At 40.4% G+C, this 6,996-nt stretch overlaps 1 pseudogene; it reads right to left on the minus strand.

Moving 5' to 3' along the window:
* Positions 1–184: 184 nt before the first annotated feature.
* On the minus strand, positions 185–2,461 carry LOC132185388 (BAHD acyltransferase DCR pseudogene; annotated as a pseudogene).
* Positions 2,462–6,996: the final 4,535 nt, after the last annotated feature.

Here is a 6,996-nt window from a genome sequence, read left to right on the forward strand (position 1 = left end):
TGTTATAAAAGTTGTATTTTTATTAGAGTTATAAAAGTTTATTAGTCTGCTATTCTAAGCTCAAATTAGTGAAATTACAATTTCCTAAACACTCTAGCCGATTAGCCCTAGTTTAGTACGTACGTACGTATGTTGTTGTTGTTCTTCTTCTTGCATGATTGCATCCAAATACATGAAAAATTAATTAGAACTCCATAAGAAACTCCTTGTCCTTCTCAAGCCTCTCCATAGTTGCTGCATCCAACCTAATCTCCACATTGATGATCCTCCCACCACTCTTCCCCTGCAACAAGTACACCATCCCATCAAACCCATGTACGTACGTGTGAGTCACACTCTCCGCCTTCCCCCACCCGAAATCCACCCCGTACGCCGTGAACCTCGGTGAGCTCCCCACCATCACGGGGTTCACTCCGGCTTCCTTAAACTGGAACATCTTCGGTGACCTCTCCCACTCTTTGTTGCACTCCTCGATGGCCTTGGCGTCGTGCATTTCTATTGATTTCTGAATCATTGCAGCACCAAACTCTGCCGGGTTCGCCGATAACAACCCGGCTGTCGTGACAGTGAACACTGCTTGGATTAGGTTCCCGAAGTAGCTCTTCGGCATCGGCGGCTCAACCCGCTTCCGGCAATCTGCAAAGACGGTGAACACGGTGTGGTCTTCGGGGTTCAGTTTACGTGCATGGGTTACATGACGCCAGATATGGACGGAGAGTGATTGGAATGTGGAGAATGGTTTCGAGCTGTCCGATGAGGAGGGAGGATTTGCGTTGACTTTTGACTTGATCTTGTCGATGGCAGCCTCGGAGAAGCTGAAGATCTTCTCCCTGAGTTGTGGAGCCGGCTTTGCGTCGCCATTGGATGAAGCGAGTGTGTCCGCGGGGAGCGAGATGTCGAACTTCCCATGATCTCATGAAGTGCCACGTGGAGGTCCCGTCGACGATCCCGTGGTTGAATGCGTGCCCCATTGCGAGTCCGTCTTTCAGCTTGGTTAACTACGTACGTCAACGACGAAGATACGTGTTTTAGTGGGCTCAACTCACATCACAATATCACATGCATGTTACATATAACATTTATTTAACGAGAAATAGTTAATAATAAATAAAAGAAAGAAATTGATGAAGTTGAATATGATGGGACGCTAGTGGTGTGTCAAACAGACCAAAATTCTCAGCCCTTATCCTTGAATGAAGTGTAAAGTGTTGCTTTCAAGAGACAAGAGACAATTTGCGAAAAAAGAAATTATTTGGCTGGTGGAAAATGCTATCGGCGGACAGGTGATAAATATTTGAAGGCACTGGGCCCAAATACGACAGCATGATAAAAATAAAAAATAAAAAAGAAAAAAAAGAAAAGACAGTAAGCTACCTATTAAATTTAATATGATATTAGAGTATATATCTTTAGTTCTTATAATTTATCTCTTATTTCAAGCTCAAATCCGATATCCGAAACTCAAGATACAATCCTTTTAGTAAAACTCTTTAGGTGTGAATTTAACCAAAATGGGTAAAACTGTCTTGCATCATTCTCACCGAGTTGGAGATAATTCGTCTTTGAATTCTGATAGTTCTTGCCTCGATCCTTCGGAAGCCCAATCAATCTCTTCCATTCCTTTCTCTTCAAAAGCAAAACAATGCAATATTCTACAGTAAATAATACTTCACTAATCACCACAAGACTATGATTATCATACATGTTCTCCCATTCATACACCATGAATATCTCCCAAAAGGAATCAATGATCTCCTTCCTTTTAAATATAAAATTCTTCACCGCATAAAAATCATCAAAAACCTTAACATCAAGAGAATTTGATAAAATATTTTCTACCCCAAGGAAATCAACTTTATTAACATCCAAATCAAAGACTTCACTTTTAGGGCTCATCAAGCACATGATGTATAGAACTCTCATCAACAAAATTTTCAATATTATCTGAGAGATTTACCTTTTCCAATAATTCCTCTTCTTCGGGATAGATGTCCCAATCTACTACAGATTCTTCCTCGTGATCATAGGACAAAGAACTTCTCATAAGAGCTTCATCATTGATATCACTATCATAGGTTGGTGGAGAATCTCAATCCATGAATCCTTGTGAAGGATCTTCAACATCTTCATGAACATCTCCATGTTTGAACTACTCGTCAATGAACTCGTATTCTTGGAACTCTTCATCAACAAATTCATCTTCCTTCTCCACATAAGATGGATTTGGTAGATGGATTTGAGGATCACGAATAACGGTCAAGTTGGCCTGTCGTGGACTTTGCGTGTCAAACCATATCTTCTTCTGTTGAGATCGCACCCAACTAAAGGTAACCGTGTCATCCTCATCCACAAAACGGGAAGTTGGTTGACAGCGACGATCGTTAGCAACTTCGATGGCGGCAATTTGATCGGATAAGGCTCTGATTTGCTCCATCAGCCTATTGTTAGGGTTATCCCACATCGGTTGTAGAAGGGGCTAGTGGTCAGTTTATAAGTGTGGGGAAAAGCCTCACCTCTTGAGCTAGCATTTGGGATTGAGAGAGACCCCCAAGACCACCTAACACTGGTATCAAAGCCCAGGTTTACCAACAAGTCTTGGCCCAACAGTCCACGGGAGAAACGGGTTGTCGTTGCTCTAACCCAGGGCCGATGTGTGAGTGGGAGATTGTTGTGATTATCCCACATCAGTTGTGGAAGGGGTTGGTGGTTAGTTTATAAGTATGAGGAAAAACCTTACCTCATGAGCTAGCTTTTGGGGTTGAGAGAGATCCAAGACAACCCAACACTGGTATAGGGTGATCCCTCTTATGTGGGGACCAACCCACATGGACAAACAAAAGGGTTAAAACCCTTTGTTTGCTACATATAAGGAACGCATAGTGCGTGTCCTTGGTGAGAAAAAGAGACAAAGAAGAAAAAGAAAGAGGAGTGCGGTGTCGTGAGGGGGAGAGAGAAAAGAAAATAAAAAGGTTTTTTCTTAATTGTATCCGTCAGAGATTGAAGGTCGTTTGTGATCTGATCTTGATGCAATTTTAGTATGTTGCTCTTGACGACAAGTGCTACGTATTAGCTGGTGTCGATCATTGGAATTCCTCTCCAGTCGCTTGGTTGCTAATACCTACTTGGTGAGATCTTTCTTTATTCTTGTTGGAATCCACTTTAGGGTGATGAATTTATGTTTAATCCAAAAATGCATGTATTCTTGATGTGGTGATAACCTCCAGATATTTCTCTAAGGAAAACAATTGTAAACTCATTATTGTTGATAGTGAAATGTTTAACTGGACTAGGTCATGTGGTTTTTACCTTTGCATTGAAGGGTTTTCCACGTAAAAATCTTGGTGTCTTGCATGTGGGTTGCTTTATTATTATTATGCTACTGTAACTATTTAATTTGCACAAAGAGGGGTGGATTAGTTCCGTTGAGCATCTGAAATTCGTGTTTACCCTTAACAAAGTGGTATCAGAGCCTTTGGTTCGTTGTTCGTGTGGAGTTCTTGTGTGAATTAAATGGAAGAGTCATCTAATAGCATGGTTAAACTCACAGTTTCCAATTATTCAATTTGGAAGATTAGGATGGAAGATATTTTGTATTGCAAGGAGTTGTTTGACCCCATTAAGTTGAAAGATGTCAAACCAATTGCTATAACCAACGATGATTGGAAGAAATTGAATAGGAAAGCCGTTGGATATATCAAGCAGTGGGTTGATCAAAGTGTCGTTCATCATGTAGCCAAAGAAGTTGATGCTTACAATCTTTGGCAGAAGTTGGAGAGTCTTTATGAACGAAAGACTGCTCAAAACAAAGCTTTTGTGAGAAGACGGCTTGTGAATTTGAAGTACAAAGATGGGCATAGTGTTATAGAGCATCTAAGTATTTTGCAGGGATTGTTGAATGAGTTGTCTACGATGAAACTTGCACTAGAATGAGGTGCAAGCATTACTTGTGTTGAGTTCTTTGCAAGACAGTTAGGAAACCTTAGTGGTGTCGCTCAATAATTCGGATCCCAACGGTGTAATAACTATGGGTATGGTAAAAGACAACATGTTCAATGAATAGGCAAGAAGAAAAGAACAAGGTATTTCTTCTCATTCAAAGGCATTTGTTATACAAAGGCATGGGAGAAGTAAAAGTAGAAAACCTGACAAGTATGACTGTCGTGACAAGTCAAGAGGAAAGTCCTACTCAAAAATAGACATAAAATTTTTCCACTATGGCAAGCCTAGGCATATAAGAAGAACTATAGAAAGTTTAAAAGGGAACAGTTGAAAGGAAAAGACATTGTTGCATCAGATGGTGATGTAGTCTTTGCTTTTGTTGAAGCTTATGCAAATGTCACATGTGATGAATCTACGTGCGTAGTTGATATAACAACATTTTTTCATATTAGTCCACATAGAGATTTTTTCTCTTCCTACACCAATGGCGATTTTGGTTGGGTCAAGATCGGAAATGAAGCAAAGTGTAAAGTTGTGGGCATGGGAGATATACAGATAGAGACCAGCATTGGATGCAAATTAATTCATAAGGATTTCAGACATGTTCCTGAAATGTGCTTCAACTTGATTTCTATTGGGAAACTTGATGATGAAGGCTACCACAATTACCTTGGAGGTGGACAGTGGAAACTGAGCAAGGGTTTTCTTATCTTAGCCAGGGGAAAGAAGATCAACACTCTCTACAAGATAGCTAGAAGACTAGTCAAGGGAGATGCGATTGTTGTTGAGAATGAAAACTTCACTAAGCTATGCACAAGAGGCTTGGTCACATGAGTGAGAAGGGACTTCAGATTCTCGCCAAGGAACTACTCCTACCTAATAATAAAGGTACGTCACTAACGCCCTGTACTCATTGTCTTGTTGGAAAACAAAGAAGAGTTTCATTTCAAAAATCTTCTTCATCAAGAGAGTCTACTATTCTTAATTTAATTCACACTGATGTCTGCACTATGAACACTAAAACTCTAGGTGATGCACTTTATTGTGCGACTTTTATCGATGACCACTCTAGAAAGGTATGGGTGTTTTCTTTGAAAACAAAAGATCAGGTATTGGGCGTGTTCAATGTTTTTCATATAAAGGTTGAAAGAGAAACTGGAAGGCAGTTAAAATGCGTCCGTGCAGACAATGGTGGTGAATACAGATGACTGTTTGAAGAGTATTACAAAAGCCATGGCGTTAGGCTTGAGAAAACTGTGCCTAAGACTCCACAGCATAATGGTGTAGCAGAGAGAATGAACAGAACCATCTGTGAGAGAATTAGGTGTATGCTCTCTCATGCAAAATTGGCTAAAAATTTTTGGGGTAAGGCAATGAGGACAACAGTTGACTTGACAAATCTTTGTCCTTCAGTTCCTTTGGATGGTGAAATTCCTCAAAGGGTTTGGACAAGGAAAAAAGTTTCTTTTGAGCACTTGAGAGTGTTTGGCTGCAGGGCATTCGTCCATATTCCTAAAGATGAGAGGTCAAAGCTTGATAGCAAAGTCAAGCAATGTATCTTCATAGGTTATGGGCACGAGGAGTTTGGTTACAGATTGTGAGATCCAGTTAATAAGAAAATCATACGAAGTAGAGATGTTGTATTCTTTGAAGATCAAACTATTGAAGACTTGGATGAGAAAAAGGCAGAGTGTCTCAGTGAATACCGTATTGATTTGGATCCAGTGATTCCTCCTTGTGTGATGCATGATGAACACATGGGAGATGTACTAGAAGAACAGGTTGATACAGTTGGTGAAAATGGTGAGCCTACAATTGATAATGTGGAGTCAGAAGGACACCTAGAGCAAGCTTCTTCAGAACCATCTGCTGAGATTCGGTTGAGGAGATCAACCAAAGACCGACAACCTTCCAAAACGTATTCAATTAATGAGTATGTGTTACTTTCTGATGGGGGAGAGCCAGAAAGTTATCAAGAGGTTATGCTACATGACCAAAAAAATCAATGGTTAGAAGTCATGCAAGACGCGATGAAATCCTTGCATGAGAATCACACCATATGATTTGGTGGAACAGCCTAAGGGCAAAAGAGTACTCAAGAATAAATGGGTGTTTAGATGCCAGATTGAACCAAACAGATCACAGCCAAGGTACAAGGCGCGACTAGTTGTAAAGGGGTTCAGTCAAAAGAAGGGCATTAATTTTGATGAAACTTTCTCACCCGTGGTATGATGACTAAACCATTGCCTATGCAAAAGCTTGAAATTTGTAGAAGTGCGGCGGGCTTGGTGGAGTCCCCCCACATAATCGGGAAGGGGAGATTTGTTAGGGTGGTCCCTCTTATGTGGGGACCAACCCACGTGGACAAACAAAAGGGTTAAAACCCTTCATTTGCTATATATAAGGAACGCATAGTGCGCGTTCTTGGTGAGAAAAAGAGACAAAAAAGAAAAAGAAGAAAAAGAAAGAGGAGTGCGGCACCATGAGGGAGAGAGAGAAAAGAAAATAAAAAGGTTTTTTCTTAATTGTATCCATCAGAGATGGAAGGTCGTTTGTGGTCCGATCTTGATACAATTTTAGTATGTTGCCCCCGACGACGAGTGCTACGTATTGACTGGTGTTGATCGTAGGAATTCCTCTCTAGTCGCTTGGTTGCTAATACCTACTTGGTGAGATCTTTCTTTATTCTTGTTGGAATCCACTTTAGGGTGATGAATTTATGTTTAATCCAAGAATGCATGTACTCTTGATGTCGTGATAGCGTCTAGATATTTCTCTAGGAAAGACAATTGTAAACTCATTATTGTTGATAGTGGAAGATTTAACTGGGCTAGGTCCCGTGGTTTTTACCTTTGCATTAAAGGGTTTTCCACGTAAAAAATCTTGGTGTCTTACTTTTGGGTTGCTTTATTATTATTATGCTACTGTGACTATTTAATTTGCACAAAGAGCGGAAGATTAATTCCGCTGATCATCTAAAATTGATGTTCACCCATAACACATATATAGCACAAATTGCTCTTCCTCGGGCTGCAAACGAACCGTCAGTCGTTCATC

The sequence above is a fragment of the Corylus avellana genome, chromosome 7, assembly GCF_965113065.1.
Source record: "Corylus avellana chromosome 7, dhCorAvel1.hap1.2, whole genome shotgun sequence".
Taxonomy (NCBI): domain Eukaryota; kingdom Viridiplantae; phylum Streptophyta; class Magnoliopsida; order Fagales; family Betulaceae; genus Corylus; species Corylus avellana.